The sequence below is a fragment of the Eubalaena glacialis genome, chromosome X (genome assembly GCF_028564815.1).
Source record: "Eubalaena glacialis isolate mEubGla1 chromosome X, mEubGla1.1.hap2.+ XY, whole genome shotgun sequence".
Taxonomy (NCBI): Eukaryota; Metazoa; Chordata; class Mammalia; order Artiodactyla; family Balaenidae; genus Eubalaena; species Eubalaena glacialis.
In genome coordinates this window covers 67,668,432-67,690,654 of record NC_083736.1, presented here as the reverse complement: position 1 = coordinate 67,690,654, position 22,223 = coordinate 67,668,432, and the positions used below count along the sequence as shown (strand labels likewise).

General features: G+C 36.6%; 1 long non-coding RNA gene across 2 annotated transcripts in view; it reads right to left on the bottom strand.

The window, feature by feature from the left end:
• LOC133082154 (uncharacterized) overlaps positions 1-16,641 on the bottom strand; it is a 116,376-nt gene extending 99,735 nt beyond the window's left edge. For both annotated transcript variants that reach the window (XR_009698917.1, XR_009698916.1), the window contains exon 1: positions 16,503-16,641. This is a non-coding gene — a long non-coding RNA (uncharacterized LOC133082154). The remainder of the gene's footprint in view (positions 1-16,502) is intronic.
• Positions 16,642-22,223: the final 5,582 nt, after the last annotated feature.

Here is a 22,223-nt window from a genome sequence, read left to right as displayed (position 1 = left end):
GGGTTTTTGTAGATTCCTTGAGATCTTCTACATAGACAAACATGTTATCTGCAAATAGGAACAAATTTCTTTCTTTTTCTCTCTCTTTCTTATTAGGATACCTTTTATTTCATATTCTTGCCTTACTACAGTGGCTTGAACTGGTACTCTGTTGAATAAGAGAGGTGAGAGAGGACATCTTTTCCATTTTCTTGACCCTAGAGGTAAGTATTCAGTCTTTCATCATTATGTATAATATTAGCTAAGGGGTTTTTGTAGATGTTATTTATCAAGTTAAGGGAGTCACCCTATATTCCTCATTTTCCAAGAATTATCATGAATGGGTATTTGATGTCATATGACTTTCTGTCATCAATTCATATAATCATATGATTTTTCTTCTTTAGCTATTTATAAGGTGTGTTATAATGATTGATTTTCAAATGCTGAATCAGCCTTGCATACTTGGGAAAATTCCACTTGGTCATTGTGTATAAATTTTTTCATACACTATTGGATTCAATTTGCTAACATTATGTTTAAAGTATTTTGGGTCTAAGATGATGAAAGATACTAGTCTGTAGTTTTGTGGGGGTTTTGTACTAACTTTGAATGTTTTTGTACCCTAATTTCATATCATGGTAATACTAGTATCAAAATGAGTTCTATTTTTTGAATGAGATTGTGTAAACTTGGTTTTAATTATTCCTTAAATAATTTGCCGCATATAACAGTGAAGTTATCTGGGTCTTGAGATATCTATTTTAGAATCTTTCAAGTTACGCTTTCAATTTCTTTAATTGCTATGGGACTATTCACGTTGCTCATTTCATCTTGGTTTAGATTTTGGTAGTTTGTTGACTTTGAATAATTGGCCTTTTACTTCTAAGTTCATGAATTTATGAGTACAAAGTTGTTTGTATTATGCCCTTATTATTTTTTCAATGGCTGCAGGATCATTCCTAATATTAATGACTTGGCTCCTCTAACTTTGTTATTCTTGCTAGAAGTTTATCAACTTTATTAAATTTGTATTCTACTTAGTTTCTCTATTGTTTTCCTATTCTCAGATTCATTAATTTCTTAACTTATTTTTTCCTTCCTTTTTCTGGTTTTGGTTAAATTATGCTCTATTTTTCTAGTTTCTTGAGGTAGGAAATAGATTATGAAATTGAGACCTTTCCTCTTTTGTAATGAAAGTATTTAGTGGTATATATTCCCCTCCATATAATGCTTTAATACTGGGTCTCACATATTTTGATAGCTGTGCTTACATTTTCTTTCAGATACATATATATGCATATATACACACACATATATATATAAAAATCTCCCCCTTTGAGACTTCATCTTTGACCCATGGGTTATTTAAAGTGTTGTTTTATGTCTAAGTGGTTAGAGAGTGCCTTGTTATTTTTCTGTTATTAGTTTTTACTTTGAATCCACTGTAGTCAGAATATACTATGTATGATTTCAATTGTTTTAAATTTGTTAAGGTTTGTTTTATGGTTAAGGTTTGGTCTATCTTGGTAAATCTTCCAAATAGTATGGAAAATACTATATACTATAAAATAGCATGTATTATTCAGGAACAAAAAGAAATGAGCTATCGAGCCAGGAAAAACATGCATGTTGCTAAGTGAAAGAAGTAAAGTGAAAAGGCTACACATAATGTATGATTCCAACTGTCTGACATTCTGGAAAAGACACAACAATGGAGGTAGTAAAACTATCAGTGGTTGTCAGGAATTGGGTGGGGGGTAAGAGAGAGAAGGATGAAAAGGCAGAGCACAAGGGATTTTTAGGGCAGTGTAACTACTCTTGTATGATACTGTAATGATGGATGCATGTCATTATACATTTGTCAAAAATAAATAAAATGTATAATACAAAGAGTGAACCCTAATGTAAGCTTTAGTTAATAATATTGCTATATCAATATTGGCTCAACTGATAAATGTACCATGTAAATACAAGACAGCAATAGAAGAAACTGGTTTTATGGGGGGGGGGGCGGAGCGATACAGGGATACCTAGGAACTTTCTGTAGTTTCTTCTCAATTTTGCTGTAAACTTAACACTGCTCTAAAAATAATCCCTATTAATTAAAAAATAATAATGTATATTCTTCAGTTGTTGGGTGGAGTGTTCTATAAATGCCAATTAGATCTTGTTGGTTTATGGTGCTGTTCAGTTCTTCTATATAATTACTGATTTTCTGTCTAATTGTTCTGCCAATTTTTGTGAGAAGACTGCTGAAGTCTCCAACTGTAATTATGAATTTGTCTATATCTCATTTCAGCTTTATCAGTTTTTGCTTCACATATTTTACAGTTCTCTTGTTTGGTACATATACTTTGAGGTTGCCATACCTTCTAAGTGAATTTTATCATTATAAAATGTCCCTCTCTTTAGTAAATTTTCTTTGTCTCAAGCATACTTTACCTGATATTAACGTAGCCACTACTGCTTTCTTTTGACTGAGGTTCATATGGTATATCTCTGCCTACCCTTCAATCTACCTATATAATCACATTTGAAGTGAGTTTCTTATTAACACATATAATCAGGTCATGGTTATTATTCCACTCTGACAATCTCTTGTCTTTTAAACGGTGCATTTAAGCCATTTAAATCTAATGTAATTACTAATATATTAGGGCTTAAGTCTGCTTTTTTATTTTTCCTCTGTTCTCTTAGCTTTCTATTTCTCTGATTTCTTTTACCTGCCTCTCTGTGGGTTACTTGAACATTTTTTTTAGAATTCTGATTTATCTCTTGTGTTTATTAGTATGTTTCTTTACATAGCTTTTTAGTGGTTGCTCTATATTATATATACATTACTTATCACAGTCTACTACTGTGAACACTTTACTAGTTCAAGTCAAGTGTAGAAACCAACCTTCCTTTATGTCCCTTCACCCTCTCCCATTTATACCATGATTGTCTTAAATATTTCCTTTAAATACATTTTAGATACAACAATGAAGCATGATCCATCAAAGAAATGAGTTGGACTTTATTAAAATTAAACAGTACTACTCTGAGAAAGACAATACAAAGAGGATAGAAAGACAAGCCAGACTGGGAGAAAATATTTGCAAAACACATATCAGATAAAGGACCTGTACCCAAAATATACAAAGAACTCTTAAAACTCAATGATAACAAAATAAGAAACTCAGTCAAAAAAATAAACAAAACATCTGAACAGTCACCTCACCAAAGAAGACACACAGATGGCAAATAAGGATATGAAAAGATGTTCAACATCGTATATCGTAAGAGAATTACAAATTAAAACAATGAAATACCACTACACACCTATTAGAATGGATAAAAAAAATTTTTTAAAGACACATGCTAGCCAGGACAGAGCAACAGGAACTCTCACTCATTGTCAGTGAGAATACAAAATACAACAGCCACTTTGAAAGATAGTTTGGCAATTTATAACGAAACTAAACATATTCTTATCATACAATCCATCAATCATGCTCTTTGGTATTTACCCAAAGGAGCTGAAAAGTTTTGTCTACACAACAACCTGCACAGGACTGTTTATAGCAGCTCTATTCAAAAAGCTATGGACTTTAGTTAATAATAATATATCAATCGCCAAAATCTGAAAGCAACCAAGATGGTCTTTAGCTGGTGAATGGTAAGTAAACTATGGTACATCCAGACAATGCAATATTATTCATTGCTAAAAAGAAGTGAGCTATCAAGCCATGAAAAGACATGAAGGAACCTTAAATGCATACTGTTAAGTGCAAGAAGACAGTCTGAAAAGGCCACACACTGTATAATTCTGACTACATGACATGGAAAAGAAAGGCAAAACTACAGAGACAGTAAAAGGATCAGCGCTTGTGAGGGATTGGGAGGTGGGGTGCACAGGAGAGGGAGGGATGAATAGATGGAGCCCAGGGGGAACTATTGTGTGTGATACTGTAATGCTGGATACATGATATAATGCATTTATCAAAACCCATAGAGATGTACAACACAAAGTGAACCTTAATATAAACTATGGACTATAGTTAATAATAATATATGAATAATGGTTCATTAGTTGTAACAAATGTATCACACTAATGCAAGATGAGCAAAAGTGCAATCTGTGTGATTGGGGAGAGGGGGCAGTATCATAACACTATCCACAGAGTTTCCATAGGAACTCTCTGTACTATCTGCTTGATTTTTCTGTAAATCTAAAACTGTTTTATAAAGTAAAATCTATTAATTTAAAATGTTTTTAGTTTAAGAAAAAAGAGACTTAAGTATGTAGTAGGGAGAAGGGGGACAGGCTTTCTCCAGAATTATCCACAGCAATATTGAAATGCCTGAGAAAAACAGAGCAAGTATAAAAAAGTTCTGAGGAAAAGAAAATGTGAACTAAAATTATTATGCCCATTGTTATTTAAGTATAAACACAAAAGAAAGTCGTTATTCAACTTTAAAATACTCAAACAAATGCATCTGTGAGAATTTTATGAAAGAAAAAAGCCAAAATTATTTTTAAATGAAATTGACAAACAGCTACTAAAATTTAGATAGAAATGGAAAGAGCCTAGAATAGTTAAAGCAATTTTTTTAAAAGAGAAAAAAGTTGAAGGACATAAAGTACTTGACGTCAAGACTTAATAAAAAGCTACAGTAATCAAGAGCATGGTATTAGTAAAAGGGAAAAAAACACAGACCAATGGAACAGAACTAGAGCAACAAATATGCGGACAAATTGTTTCTGACAACAGTATCAAGTCAATTCAATAAGAAAAGGGAAGTCTTTTCAAGCAATAATGCTAGAACAACTGAATATCCATATGCAAGAATAATAAGCATTGACCCTTACTTAATGCCAAATGCAAAAATTAACTTGAAATGGATCAAAGACCTAAACATAAGAAGTAAAATTATAAAACTCCAAGAAGAAAACATAGAATATTTTTCCCACCTTGACGTAATATAAGTATTCCGTAGATAAAACACAAAAAGCATAAACCATTAAAAAATTATGAAATGAATTTCATCTAAAAAACTTCTGATTTTTGAACGACATCTTATAAGAAAACCAAAAGGCACACCAGAGAATGGGAGAAAATATTCACAATACATATATCTCACAAAGGACTTGTATCTGGAAAATATAAAGAAACATTCTACCTCAATACTAAGACAGACAACCCAATTAAAAATGGACAAAAAGGACTTCCCTGGTGGTCCGGTCCAGTCGTTAAGACTCTGCGTTTCCATTGCAGGGGGCGAGGGTTCAATCCCTGATCAGGGAACTAAAATCCTGCATGCCACACAGAGCAGCCAAAACAAACAAACAAACAAAAAATTAGGACCTTTTATCAAAGAAGATATAGATGTCAAATAACTCATGGAAAGATACTCAACATCATAGTCACTAGGGAAATGAAAATTAAAATGCCAAGATACTACTAAACACCTATTAGAATGGCTTTAAGAAAAAAATATGAAGTGCTGGTGACGATGTAGAACACCTGGAAACTCCCATACATTTCAGGTGGGAATGTAAAATGGTAAAGCTTTTTTGGAAAACTGTCAGTCTCTCATAAAGTTAAATATACTCTTACAATATGACCCAGTAATCCTACAGCATGACAGAGTAATCCTACTCCTAGGTATTTCCCCAAGATAAAAACTAAAATATATCTCTATACCAAAACTGGTATGTAAATATTCATAGAGGCAAAAACTGAAGACACCAAGAAGTCCTTCAACCAGTGAATGAATAAACAAAAAAACTATGGTGCTGTCAATTTTAAATTATTTGTAAATTATATCTAAATTGAAAAAAAGGAAGATAACTAACAAACTTGGAGAAAATATTTGTAATTTATCCCTTTAAACACATAAAGGATTCTTTGATATTGCAGCAAAAAATTACCAAAACTCCAATAGATAAATGGGAAAAGAAGCAGCTACCAGCAAAAGAAAAAACCTATAAAAATGACACTTAAATATGAGAAAATGTTCAAACTCACTCAAAAATTTTAAAAATGCAAATTTAAAAAACAGTGGGATGTCATTCCTCACCAGATTGGCAGTATTTTTAAAATATGAAAATTGGGAAATCTGAGTAAGATCAGTGGGTTGTATCGATGTCAATGTCCTTGTTATATTTCCTCAAGTTTTGCAAAATGTTACTGGGGAAAACTGGGTAAATAATACATGGGCTCTCTCTGTATTATTTCTTAACAACTATATGTGAATTTACAACTATTCAAAATAATCACACCATTGTATGTGACAGTGAAAAGACTGAAAAAAGTTTCATTAAGAGAGGTTTGGTTAAATGTCGTAAATACGTATAAAGGAAAAGTAAGAAGCCACTGCAAATATAAGCATATATGTGCATCTAATGCATTATGTATGCATATATACATGCACTTATGACCATGGTTCAAACAGCATGTTGTAAGATCCTACATTTGCTTAAAACAAATACACACATATACGCACATACATGTATATATTATATATAAAGAAAACACATTCAGCTGGTGAAGCTGTGAGGACATAGGCACTCTCACACATAGCTGGTGCAAATGCAAACTATAAAATCATTTTGGAGGGATATTTGGCAATACTTAAGACAGCAAAAGCAATTAATAACTCTTATAGGAGTACCTGTAGATACATCTTCAACAACACAAAACTTTATATACACAAATTTATTCACTGTAGCCTTGTTTACAATTGGAAAACACTAGAAAGAATCTAAATGCCTATACACGAGAGATTAGTTAAATAAACTACAGTCCATCTAAACAATGAAGTATAAGGCAGTGTAACTGAGCAGGACCCTATGGGGCCTTCCCAGGACATATTCCTCCCCCATATCCTCTGCTGTAGCTCCTCTCTGAAGTACCCAGATAACCATATCTCATGCATATTTCCTGAGTTTTTCAGATGCTAAAAACCACCACCAAATGAAAGAAATTAACTACTTGATGATCATGCAGACTTTCTGGTGCATTAGGATTGATAATGTTAACTGCCCTGTTACCTCAACACCAATCAGAGAATTGTGCAGGAGCTGATCACAAACCCTGGGATTCCCCTCCCTCACCTTGCCTTTAAAAATGACTCCCCTCCCTCACCTTGCCTTTAAAAACGACTCCCCTCCCTCACCTTACCTTTAAAAATGCTTCACTGAAACCCTTGGGGAATTCAGGGTTTTGGGGTTTTTTTAAATATTTATTTATTTAGGCTGCGAAGGTTCTTAGCTGCGGCACGCTGGATCTTCGCTGCAGCATGCAGGATCTTTAGTTGCAGCATGCGGACTCTTAGTTGTGGCATGCCTGTGGGATCTAGTCCCCCGACCAGAGATCGAAACCAGGCCCCCTGCATTGGGAGCACGGAGTCTTACCCACTGGACCACCAGGGGTTTTTGAGCAGGAGCCACCTGTATCTCCTTGCTTGGCCCTGCAATACTGTGCATCTTGTTCAGTAACAGCAGCAAAATTGAAAGTACACAAAGTATTTTCTCAAACAATAATATAATTCAACTAGAAATTAATAACAGAAAGATGACAGGAAACTCCCTAAAGAACTTAAATTTTAAAAACAATTATACCTTTCATTCTCAGAAGTTGAAATCTTTCTTGTATTTTTCATACTTCAAATTAACATTTTTAGTCATTCCTCTACATTCATAACAACTGTTTTAAAGTCCTCAAAACATTAATTCTGTCATCTATGTCATTTCAGAGTCAGCTTCAATTAATAGATTTTTCTCCTCATATTTTCCGGATCTATGCCAGCCTGACACTATTTTTTAAATCTGCTTTATTCACTTTTCAAAAGTAAAACTTGTTTCCTTCCCACTCTTTTCCAACATATCAGTAGTTTAAAATTACTGGCATAAGATAGTTATACAATCCGATTAAAAAATGGGCAGAAGAGCCAAATAACATTTTTCCAAAGAAGACATACAGACGGCCAACAGATACATGAAAAGATGCTCAGCATCATTAATCATCAGGGAAATGCAAATCAAAACCACAGTGAGATATCACCTCATAGCTATTAGAATGACTATTAACAGAAAGACAAGAAATAAGTGTTGCTGAGTATGTGCAGAAAAGGGAACCTTTATGGACTGCTGGTAGGAATGTAAACTGGTACAGCCACTATAGAAAACAGTATGAAGGTTCCTCAAATAATTAAAAACAGAACTACCATATGATCCAGCAAGTCCACTTCTGGGTATTTATCTGAAGGAAACAAAAACACTAACTCAAAAAGATATTCACACCCCCATGATCACTGCTGCATTATTTACAATAGCCAAGACATGGAAACAACTTAAATGTCCACCAACAGATGAATGGATAAAGAAATTGTGGTATTTTATATATATGTAAAATATATACATAAAAATATATATTATAAAAATATATACTATATATATGCACACCATATATATATATGGCATGCGTATATAGAATACATAAATACAATGAAATGTTATTCAGCCATAAAAAAGAAAGAAACCTTGCCATTTGTGGCAATATGGATGGACCTTGAGGGCATTATGCTAAGTGAAATAAGTCACACAGAGAAAGACAAATGCTGTGTGATCTCTCTTATATGTGGAATCTTTAAAAAAATCATAGATACAGCGAACAGATTAGTGGTTGCCAGAGGCAGAGGTGGAAGGTGGGAGAAATGGGAAAAGAAACTAAGAAACCTGTAGACAGCATCAAGCATACCAACACACAAAATGAGATGTCCAAAGAAAAGGAGGGAGAGAAAGGGATATCAAGAATATTTGAAGAAAAAAGAAAAAAAAAAAAAAAGGAAGTCAATGTTGACAGACTCACTGAGAGACCAGATGACATGTTCTCCAGCATCACACCTCTGAAAAATTTTCTCTGGGATGTGTCCAGCAAGGCCTGCAATTCTTGACTGAAATCCACACTCACTTCCTTGGGTCACTGTTTTCTAAAACATCATGGATACTCTGCTTCCAAGAGGGCTTCCCGGACAAGTTCCAAGGGAGGGTAGTTGACATGATAGCACTGGAGAAGGAGACTATATGTATAGAGTTTGGTGTTTCAGGCATATGTGTCTCTCTGCTGACTTTCCATGTGCCCTTTAGACATAATCAGGGATATATACACATTCGGAACAACAACAACTATTTACTGAAAAGAAATATCACATGAGGTATGGTGTAAAATAACCTGGAAATGTTCAAATCAAGTCATAATTCTCACTTCCAGACAGGTTATAAATTTTGAGAACATATTAACAAAACTGTCTTCCCCATCCACTTCAAATACACCTACAGATACATCATAAAGCAAACAATATCCTTGAACTGTCAATATTCAACCATGACTATGGGTGGATCAGTCCCCATATAAACCTCAAGTTCCTCATCTGTGAAATGGTTTAACAATTATTTAGAACTTTTAAGAGTTCCAATGAGTTGATGAGTGAAGTACGTCCTATGTAGCAAATACTAAATAAATAGAAGTGATAGATCTATTTTTATTAAAATGACAGAGAACCTTGAAGCAATGTTCAGAATCCTGCAGGACTAAACAGGCTTCATATATAATTTGGGATCTGCAGTTGTAACCTCTCTCATCTCTGTACAACTCAGGTGTTCATTATAAGGTATAAGACGTAATAATACAATTCAGAAGCACAAACCAGAGGGCCATGAGACTTCTTTATTGAAAGATGGGCCCAGCCTGACCCCTCTCAATTTTCTCAGTGATCTCCAAATATCAGTTATCTTTGTCTGCTTTGTCTTCATCCTATCAAGCTGTGAAAAGGTAACAGAAATCTCTTTATTTAGTCTAATGAAAGCTGTTCTCTCCAATCCTTCAATATTCTTCACAGGTCCCCAAATTATATTTTGTATACTATTTTGTTATCCATAATGCAGACCAAAACTAAGGAAGCAATATTCCCTATGCCTTCCATTCAGTTTTCAAATATGAATAAAGGGTAATTACAAAAAAAGAATATTTGATGAAACAATGCCCAATCTACATAGCATTAAGAAATTCAATGAATTCCAAACAGAATAAACTCAAAAAAGATCCACACTGAGCTGTAGTATAATCAAAATGTTGAAACCCAAGAAAAAGAGAGAATCTTTTTTTTTTTTTTTAATTTATTTTTGGCTGCGTTGGGTCTTCGTGGCTGCGTGCAGGCTTTCTCTAGTTACTGAGAGCAGGGGCTACTCTTCATTGTGGTGCGCAGGCTTCTCACTGCAGTGGCTTCTCTTGTTGCGGAGCACAGGCTCTAGGCACACAGGCTTCCGTAGTTGTGGCTCACAGGCTCTAGAACGCAGGCTCAGTAGTTGTGGCACACAGGCTTAGTTGCTCTGCTGCATGTGGGATCTTCCCAGACCAGGGCTCAAATCCGTGTCCCCTGCATTGGCAGGTGGATTCTCAACCACTGCACCACCAGCGAAGCCCCCCACCTTTTTTTAAATTTATGCATTTATTTATTTATTTTTGGCTGCACTGGGTCTTCATTGCTGCGCGCCGGCTTTCTCTAGTTGTGGCGAGCGGGGGCTACTCTTCACTGTGGTGCACAGGCTTCTCATTGCGGTTGCTTCTCTTGTTGCGGAGCACAGGCTCTAGGCATGCAGGCTTCAGTAGTTGTGGTGCGTGGGCTCAGTAGTTGTGGCTCGTGGGCTCTAGAGCGCAGGCTCAGTATTTGTGGCACACGGGCTTAGCTGCTCCGCGGCATGTGGGATCTTTCCGGACCAGGGATCAAACACATGTCCCCTGCATTGGAAGTCTCTCTTTTCTTGCTTTTAAGATTCTCTTTTTGGACTTTCCTGGTGGTCCAGTGGGAAAGAATCCGCCTTCCAATGTAGGGGACATGGGTTCGATCCCTGGTCGGGGAACTAAGATCCCACATGCCATGGGGCAACTCAGCCCACACACCACAACTACTGAGCTCACGTGCCTCAACAAGAGAGCCCGCGTGCCACAACTACAGAGCCCACACACTCTGGAGCCTGTGCGTCACAACTATAGAGCCCACGCACCCTGAAGCCCGTGCGCCACAACTAGAGAGGGAAAACCCGCACACCACAACTAGAGAGAAGCCCGCGCACCACAACGAAAGATCCCGCACGCCTCAACAAAGACCCCGCGTGCCGCAACTAAGACCCGACACAGCCAAAAAAAAAAGCAAGAAAATAGAAGTAACTCATCATCAGAAACCATGGAGGCCAGAGGCAGTGGAATGACAATATTTTAAATGCTGGAACAAAAAAAAAGTTCTGAATGGTACAGATGAACCAGTTTGCAAGGCAGAAATAAGAGACACAGATGTAGAGAACAAATGTATGGACACCAAACACCAAGGAGGGAAGGGGGGCGGTGGGATGAATTGGGAGATTGGGATTGACATATATACACTAGTATGTATAAAACAGATAACTAATGAGAACCTGCCGTATAACACAGGGAACTCCACTTCGCTGTACAGTAGAAACTAACACAACATTGTAAAACAGCTAAACCCCAATAATAAAAAAAATAATAAAAAATAAAATAAAGTAAAAAAGAAGCCAGAAAGGAAAAAAAAAAAAAAAGCTCTGAATCAACAAATCTATTTCTGACAAAACAATCTTTCACAAAGAAAAGCAAGAAATCAACTTATGGCATGACAGCGTGAGGAGCTTGAGTGTCCTGCTGCCCACTGAAACTGACGAAAACTTAAAATAAGAAACCCAACCATTTAAAGCCTCTGGAAATGGTTCTAAGGACAAACAACAAATGAAGAAACATCTATTCAAGAACATCTTTTAAAATTCACTAAGACAGGTAAGCCTATGGTATTTGAACCAAGACTACTTTCTCCCTTCCACCCTTCTTCTCCCATCCCAGCTCAAGGAACGGGAGACTCTACTCAAGACTCCTGAAGCCAAGAACACAGGGCTCCCTCTCCACCCTCCCCACCCACCTACCCCAGTCCCATTTAGAGAGCTTTCTTCCCTGGAAGAACAGGGCATCGGAATTTCCCATCCAGCCACCAGCTGCCTGTTGCTAGGGCTGAGTCCTGAGCAAGTGTGATTTAGAGGAACGGGTTCCCTTCTGCCACCTAACCCCAGGTGGTGGAATGTAGACTCTAATTGGGTATGGTACATGGAGACTACTGGGACCCTGAACATCCTTGCCCTGGGCTGTGAGAGAAAGGCAAACTGAGAGGACCTCTGGTGGCACCCTCCCCTCCACTAAGCGCTCAGTTAACAGAGCAGAACTGTCTCTCAGAGAGAAACTTGCCATTGTCCCTACCCCCACCTCCAGAGACCAGATTCAGAGCTTCTGCTTGAGGGAAGAAACAGACATTAAAACGGAGTGCCTATTCTCTTCTCAAAGGAACTGAACTGACTTCATTTGCAAGACCATGGAGAAAGTCAAGCCTAGAGGAGCCCTGAAAAAACAGTGAGGTTGTAAAGAAAGGCAATTGGGAGAAGATTCAAAATATAGGCTAAACTGTAGGTCAGCTAGTTTGCAGGTGAGAACTGGGCAATAAGGCAAATGGGAGGAACCCTCCTACAGCCAGAACAAATATCAAACACTAACCTCAGCAACTATTTCTTCAAATGACCCACTATTTGACTGAATTACTTTTCAGAATAGTTTATGCCCTAGGGCATTATGGAAAACAATTAAACAATCAGTTCACAGTAAGTGGAGCTTGGCTGCTGGGTGTGGTCAGAGACAGTCAGCTCTAACAAAACCCCAGTCATCCCAGGGTGGTGGTGGGTATATTCAAATTGCACCTCCCCAAGGAGCTACATCAGGGAACTAACCTTGTGGGAAAGGAGACTACAATGAGATACCACTTCACACCCTCTAGGATGGCCAGAATTGGATAAAGTCAGATAATGACAAGTGATGGTGAGAATGTGGACAAGTTAGAGCCCTCATACTGCCGGTATGAGTGTAAAATGACGCAGCCACTTTGGAAAAAAGTCTGACAGTGTCTCAGACTATTAAACACAGAGTTAACATATGATCCAGCAGTAACACTCTTAAGTATACACCTAGGAAAATGAAAACATGTATCTACACAGAAAATTGTACACGACTGTTTTAGCAGAATTATTCTTGATAGCCTAAAGGTGGAAACAACCCAAATGTCCATAGATGGATGAACAGATAAACAAAATGTAGTATATCCATACTATGAATGGAACATTATTCAGCCATAAATGGGATGAAGTACTGATACATGCTACAACATGGATGAACTTTGAAGCATTATGTTAAGTGAAAAAAGCCAATCACAAAAGGCCATATATTATATGATTCTATTCATATGAAATGCTCAAAACTGGGAATTTCATAGAGATAAAAAGTAGATTGGTGGTTACCTAGGGATGGGCAGGTGGGATTGAAGGGGGTATGGGTTTATGGCTAAAGCATATGGACTTCCTCTTGGAGTGATGAAAATGTTCTAAAATTGACTGTGGTGATGGTTGCACATATACTAAAAACTATTAAATTGTACACTTTAAATGGGTGATTGTGTGCTATGGGTGATTGTATGCTATGAATTATACTTCAATAAATGTGTCAAAAGAGAACTGAAGGAAAAATTAAGACATTCCCAGATAAACAAAAGCTTAGGGAGTTCACTGCTAACAGACTTACCCTATAAGAATTGCCAAAGAGAGTTCTTCAGGCTAAAATGAAAGGATAATACACAGTAACTCAAAAGTATATGAAGAAATAAAGAACATGGGTAAAGGTAACTACATAGGTAAATATAAAAGCCAGTATTATTGTACTTTTGGTTTGTAACTCTTATTTTTTTTCTATATGGTTTAAAAACAAATGGACAGGCTGATTCTAAAATTCATATGGAATTGCAAGAGGCCCTGAATAGCCAAAACAATATTAAAAAAGAACAGAGTTGGAGGACTGACACTTCTCAATTTTAAAAATTAGCACAATCTACAGCAATCAAAACAGTGGCACTGGAATAAGGATAGAAACAGGTGGGGTTTGAAAGACCAAAAACAAACCCATACATCTATGGCCAACTGATTTCAACAAGGGTGCCAAGACCATTCAATGGGGGAATGAACAGTCTCTTCAACATATGGTGCTGGGACAATTGGCTATGCACATATAAAAGAATCAAGTTGGACCTCACATCATATATAAAAATTAACTCAAAATGGATCTATGACATAAATATAAGAGCTAAAACCATAGAACACTTAGAAGAATAAATAGGGATAAATCTTCATGACCTTGAATTTGGCAAAGAATTCTTAGATTTGACACCAAAGGACAAGCAACAAAAGAAAAAAAAATAGACTAAGTGGACTTCAGACTTTAAAAATCTGTACATCAAAGGACATTACCAAGAACGTGTAAAAAACATATACAGAATGGGGAAAAATTTGCAAATTATATATATGATCAGTCTACTATCCATAATATGTAAAGAATTTATAACTCAACAACAAAACGACAAACACCCAAATTTAAAAACGGGCAAAGGGCTTGAATAGACATCTCTGCAAAGAAAATATACAAATGGTCAAGTACGTGAAGATGCCCAAAATCATTAGTGATTAGGGAAATGCAAAACTAAACCACAATGACATATAACTTCAAACACACTAGAATGGTTGTAATTTTAAAATTAAACAAACAAACAAAAACAGGAGATAACAAGTGTTGGCAAGGAGGTATGGTAATTCTATGTTTAGCTTATAGAGAAATTGTCAAACTGTTTTCCACAGTGGCTGCACCATTTTATATCCCAGCAACAATGTATGAGAGTTCCAATTTCTCTACTTCCTTGCCAACACCTGTTTCCTGGTTTTGGTTTTTTAATAAATTAGATTCTGTCCTCAATTTAGAAGAAATTTCACTTGGCCCCTGTTACTGTTACCCAGATAACAGGCACTTAAAAATTCATCTTTTTTATTGACTTTTAAAATTTTCTCTTCAAAATGTATAAAAAATAACCCATGCTAGAAAAAGTTCATTATGTCACAAAAGTTTAAGAAGTGCATGGGAAAAAGAATCACTTTAAAATAATGGTTACCTCTGGGGAAGAGGTGAGAGATGCAAACAGGGATGGGTACACAGAGGACTTCAACTATAATGGTAACGTTTAATTTTTTATGTTTGGTTGGTGAGAAAAGAGATTCACTGTATTATTCTTTATATGTCTGTATATGCCTTAAGTATTTCATAACATATATAGAAAGCCCCCCAAAAAAGACAAAGAAAAGAAAGTTAATCTAACATTCCTTCACCACTCACTACCACCACCAAAAACAAAAACACTAAATCATACTAGACAGAGTATTCTACAACTTACTTTCCTCACATAACAATACATTATAGCATTCTCTAAATCAAAAGAGTGTAAAGAGGTAAATCTGTTTCCACAGCTTCAAAATATTTCATAATACGAATGTCCCACAATTTATTCAATCATTCTCCTATTGATGGATATACAGGCTGTTTCCAGTTACCTGTCACAAAAACAAAGCTACAAAGGCATCCTTGTTCATATGTCCTTATACAATGGTACATTTATTTCTGTAGGATGTATTCTTAAAAGTCAGACTATTAGGTTCCAGTATTTAGTCAAGTGGTATCTGTATTTTTTATTTCCCTAAACATTGGCAGATTATTTTTTCAAAAGGTTACAGCAATTCATACTCTCCAGCAACGTATGAGTGAGATATGGGCATTTCTTGAGTGAAATTTCTTTTAACCACATAAGCATTTAATAGATTAAATTCAGTTTTACTGTCTTCCCCATATAGTAAACATGTTATGATATTATGCTTAATATAAATTTATTTTCACCAAGAGATCTGAACACGGGAAATTTAGCTCTTTTCTTACTCAGTGAGTAATCAAACTAACAATCCACAAAATAACGTAGCAACTCCCACAAATATTATCTATACACACACACACAAACACACACACACACCTCTACCTCTGACATGCTTCCAGAACAAATGTTAAGTATTATATGCCCAAAAGTCCTTATTTGGGGTATATATAAAGGGCATAGAAAAAAAATTTTTAACCTAGCCCACAATGAATATGTTACAAACTGATTGGTTTATCAAAGCTACTAAGTTTGCACATGAAAGGCAGCCCGAAGGAATTAAGGACGGGTAGGCCCAACAGGTTAGGCAGTTCCTGAAAGCGCTCTAGGGAGACAGAATCTTTCATTTTAGGGCGGCATGGTATCAATAAAAACCCATTTAAAAAAGTAAAACAAAGAGGAAAACGACCCAGGATCGCTCCTAGGAGCTAGTTTGTGCAACCACCTATCCTCATCCGTGACAGTAAGGTGATTAAGGAGAGAGAAATTATTCTCCGATATTTTGAAGATAGGAGAGAGAGAAAGATGAAATGCAGGCCGGCTCCTCCCCCACTCAGGCAGGCCACGCGATCCCGAAGTGTGTAACCTTGCTAACGGTCACTTTTCTACCCGATGTGAGGTTCAGCACTCACCACAACACAAATATCGGCGAGTTCTTGGACACTCCTTAGTAGATTCGTCCTTTGGCCGCCTTTCCATACCTGGTACGCCTGCAGCGCTTACATCCCATGCAAACGCCGCCATCTTAGGTCTTAGATGAGCCCTAGGGGATAGGGCGATAGAAACCTGAGTTGGGCGTCACAGCCAAATAGCGCCGGCGCCCAACCGCCGTGCACTGGCCAAATGGCTCCCCCAGCAACGTGACCCAGGCGCCCTGCGGCCCCTCCCCAGTGTTCCTGACCAATTGCGCTTCCTGTTACAGCGTTTATCTCCGCTGAAATTCCCTCGTTATTTCCCATTTTCTTTCCCTTCATTTCTTTTTTCTTTTTCCATTCCAAATTGCTTTTATCTTTGCCCCGACTCCTTTCCACATTTCTAGATCTCTCTCGTACTAGTCAACTTTCATTTACCTCACACGTGTATAGCATTTTTTAATAGACAAACCTATCTTTCTGTTATTTTACCAAATTATCACAACATTATAAGGTAAGCTGAGAACTGATGTTCCCTGTTTTATAGGTGAGGAAACTAAGGCTTAGAGAGATGAACCAATTTTCCAAAAGCTGCAACAGCTAGTGAGTGTTAGAGTGTACAAAACCTAATTCTTTTCATTCCACTGAGCTCCGTGCTCCTATAGATCACGGTCTACTTCAACCAGCTAATTGAAAAGATGAGAAAACTGTACAGAGATGGGAAGGGTTTAGGCCTAAATTCATACAATAAGTCAATGACAAAACTGGATTCAAAACAAGATGCTTCCTTGTTTAATTCTGTAACAGAAAGCGTCTTTATAAAGTGGTTGGGATGCTGTTCTCCAGCCCAAAAGTCCTTCTTTTAGACTTCGCTCAACTTCTGACTCCTCTAAGAAGCCTCTATATTAATCAAAACGTGTATCTTTTTTGGTCCCTCTCCATGAGGAAAAATACACTAGCTGGATGCCAGCCCCCAAAACATTTTTTTAAACTGAGACTCAAACTTGTTTGTGCAAAATTACATGTGAATGGTGTGGAAGGTTAGTGGGGGAAGGTTCGTGCTGCACAGTTAAGGAAAAGACAATTTAGAGGTCTTAATTCCTTTCCAAAGGAATAGTTTCTACATTCTAAAGTTATCATTAGTTTTCTACAAGAACCCAGCATAGAACACCTCTTATTCTATTCATTTACATCATTACTTTCTCTTTCTTTCTGTTGATATTGTCACCCTCAAATAGGAGGTAATGGTAGAGAATTGTATAAACATCTGGGCCTTGATGTGTGGCCATTTTTATGTAAAATACTGCATAGAGCCGACCTGTGTTGTCAGTAATGTGTGTAGTGAAGTGAAAAGGACTTAGCTTAAGCTTAAAGTATGTCATTTCCTGGGGTTTAGACATGTTTGAGCACAGTTTGGAAACTGGTTGGTAGGGCAGACACCAGAAACCAATTGCAAGAGGAACTGCTGAACTTTTGAGAAAGAATTCATTTTAAGAGAGGATGGAGTCAGGCAGACAACCTAGGGTAAATGGAGGGTCAATTCTGGGTATTGCAGGAGATCTGTGACTTCAACTATCTTTTCCCATCAAGTGGCATATCTCTTGGTTGTACTACAAAATGTATTTATTTTAAGCTAGGTACACAACATCTCTCTGCAGTGATTTAATGGTAAGTAGAAAGGTGGAGAAAAATATGTGAAACCTATTACAGTTTTGCTCTGATGACTCTCAGGATGTTTTCTGTCTGGAAAAATGACTGGATTTAAAGAAATATATATAAATAAATAATCAGCAGGAAGCATTAGTAGAACAATAGGCTTGTAAAACTGCAAGTCAATTTTAGGGGAAAAAAACCCTGATGCACTGGTTTTATTTAGTGGTGTTTCACATTGAAAGGTGCTGGACCCAGAGACCTAGGAGCAGAAAAGCCCTATTAATTTACAGCCAAAGTGGAAGCTTCATACCCCTGCCTCCACCCACTTACATTTCCCCTAGTCTGCCTGCCTTGATTCCAACCCAAGAAAAATGCCTCCAGAAAACACCAGAGACAGAGATTCGTTTGCTCCTCAAGGCTGATCCTCTTAGCTTCCTGGACTCTACTGGTGCAGTCAATACCTGTTCCGTTCTCTATGAAAGTCCAATTTTCCTCTTTCATAAGTAATTGTTCCAAAAGTAATAAAACTGTCTCCTGCAAGGATATAAAATCCAAATAGGCAAAAGAAGGGTTGGGGTTTCACCATCATCCAGCCACATTTAGCAGGCACTTACTTACAAAGGGCTCTAAGCTGGAGAATTTACAAAGGTAATTGCACAGACCGCTGGGACAATAGTTTCTGTTACCTTTGCATTCATAATCTAAGGCAAATAAATGGATAATGGATCTATAAATGACAATCAAAATAATTGATGCATGCAAAGTTAGATTCTGCATTTGATTTGAATACATTCATTTGAAACATGAGTTGGGAAAAAGTACAATTTGTTGTGGCAAATGGGAGAGCAGATATAACAGTTTATTCATTCATTAGGAACTTACATGTAAAGAATAAGGCTACACAAGAGGATAGTAGAGAGTACAAATATGAATGAAACCAAGTATTGGTCCTCAAGGAGATTAGATTCAAGTTGGGGAGGGGAAAATAAGAGGAGTTCTAAAGAATTATAAGCAGTATCTTTGTATCAGGCACTGTACTAGGTACAAGGTGGGAAAAAAAGTGAGGCTTGAGTGTGTTAGCCTCAGGGAATATACAACTAGTGGGGAAAAATAAAACCTGAAGGTTGGGTAATATTTTTATTAGGGGACTCAAGGAGATGAAAAGTATTTAATACACACATTTCAACACCTAAAATGATTTATAAAGTCATACATTTTGCAAGGCTGTACTAAGTGATGTAGCGAATGGGAAGAACAACAACAAAAAGAAATCTATGAATATACTGCAAACCAATGAGGGCAATATATTAGAAGGAAAATATATCATGAGACATCTAAAACTCACACTATTTACATTATGTGTAAAGTCGACCTATCCTGAAGCGCTTTAAAAATTTTTTTAATTGAAATATAGTTGACTTACAATATTATATTAGTTTCAGGTGTACAACATAGTAATCGATATTTTTATAGATTGTACTCCATAAAAGTTATTATAAAATATTGGCTACATTCCCTGTGCTATACATTACATCCTTGTAACATATCTATTTTATATCTAGTAGTTTGTACCTCTTAATCCCTCTCACCCATTTTGCCCCTCCCCCCACCTCTCTCCCTTGTGGCAACCACCAGTCTGTCCTCTGTATCTGTGAGTCTGTTTCTGTTTTGTTATTTTTGTTCATTTGTTTTATCTTTTAGATTCCACATATAAGTGAAAACACACAGTATTTGTCTTTCTCTGTCTGACTTATTTCACTAATCATAATACCCTCCAAGTTCATCCATGTTGTCACAAATGGTAAGATTTCATTTCTTTTTTATGGCTGAGTGATAGTCCATTGTAAATATATACCACATCTTCTTTATCCATTCATCTGTTGATGGACACTTTGGTTGCTTCCATATCTTGGCTATTGTAAACAATGCTGCTATGAACTTTGGGGTGCATGTATCTTTTTGAATTAGTGTTTTCATTTTCTTTGGCTAAATAACCAGGAATGGAATTGCTGGATTGTATGGTAGTTCTATTTTTAATTTTTTGAGTAATCTCCATACTGTTTTCCATAGCAGTTGTACCAATTTACATTCCCACCAACAGTGTACTAGGGTTCCCTTTTCTCCACATCCTTGCCAGCACTTGTTATTTGTTATCTTTTTGACAAAAGCCATTCTGACAGGTGTGAGGTGATATCTCACTGTGATTTTGATTTGCATTTCCCTGATGATTAATGATGCTGAAACTCCTTTTTTATTGAGATATAATTCAGACACCATAAAATTCACATTTCAAAGAGTATGATTCAGCGGTTGTTAGTATACTCATAGACTTGTGTAATCCTTACCACTATCTAATTTCAAAACACTTTCATCACCCCAAAAGGAAATTCCGTAACCATTATCAATTATTCCCTCTTTCCCAAAACAAGCCCCTGGCAAATACTAATTTTTTTTCTGTCTCTATGGATTTACCCCTTCCGAATATTTCATATAAATTAAATCATACAATAGGTGGCATTTTGTGCCTGACTTCTTTTACTTAGCATAGTAATATGTATGTTTGAGTTGTTTCTACTTCTTAGCTATTATGAATAATGCTGCTATGAACATTCATGTATGAGTTTTTGTGTGGATATATATTTTCAGTTCTCTAGGGAATATACCTAGGAGTGGAACTGCTGGGTAATATGGAAACACTATGTTGAACCCTTTGAAGAATTGCCAAACTGTTTTCCAAGGTACTGCATCATTTTACATTCCCACCAGCAATGGAACAGTGTTCCAGTTTTTCCATATCCTTGCTAACATTTTTCATTTTAATTATAGCCAGCCGAGTAGGTGTGAAGTAGCATCTCATTGTAGTTTTGATTTGCATTTCCCTGATGGCTAATAATGTAGAACATCTTTTTATGTGCTTATTGGTCATTTGTATATCTTTTTCCAAGAAATGTCTATTCAAATGCATTGCCCATTTTTTGATCAGGTTATTGGTCTTTTACCATTGAGTCGTAAGAGTTTTATATATATTCTGGATACATGTCCATGATCAGATATATGGTTTGCAAATACTTAATCTGATTCTATGGGTTTTTTCAATTTCTTGATGTGTCCTCTAGAGGACAAAAATTTTTAATTTTGATTAAGTATAATTTATCTGGGTTTTTTGGTATGTGTTGTTGTTCCTTGGGCTTTTGATGTCATATTTAAGAAACCATTGTCTAACCTGAGGGCATGAAGATTTACACCTAAGTTTTCTTCTAAGAGTTTTACAGTTTTAGCACTTACACTTAGATCTTTGATCTATTTTGAGTTAATTTTTGTATATTGTGGGAAATAAGGATCCAACTTATTTCTCTTTTTTTTAAAGCAATTTTTAAATTTATTTATTTTTTGGCTGCATTGGTTCTTCGTTGCTGTGTGCGGGCTTTCTCTAGTTGTGGCGAGTGGGAGCTACTCTTCGTTGCAGTGTGCGGGCTTCTCATTGTGGTGGCTTCTCTTGTTGCAGAGCGCGGGCCCTATAGTGCGCAGGCTCAGTAGTTGTGGCTTGCAGGCTCTAGAGCGCAGGCTCAGTAGTTGTGGCACATGGGCTTAGTTGCTCCGCAGCATATGGGATCTTCCCGACCAGGGCTCAAACCCATGGCCCCTGCATTGGCAGATGGATTCTTAACCACTGTGCCACCAGGGAAGTCCCAAGACTAGTCTTTCCTTGTTGAAAATTAGTTGAACATAAATGTGAGAGCTTATTTCTGAACTCTCAATTCTATTCCATTGATGTAAATATATGTCTAACTTTCCGTCAGTACCATAAATCTTAATTGCTGTAGCTTTGAAGTAAGTTTTAGAATCAAGAAGTATGAGTGCTACAACTTTCTTTTTCCCCCAAATGTTTTAGCTATTCTGGTCTCTTGCAGTTCCTTATGAATTTTAGGATTAGCTTGGTAAGTTTTGAAATAATCAAGGTGGAGTTTTGGGGTTTTGATAGGGATTGTGTTGGATGTGTAGAAAATTGGGGGAAATATTGGCATTGTCTTCCAACCCATGAACAGGGAATGGATGTCTTCCCGTATA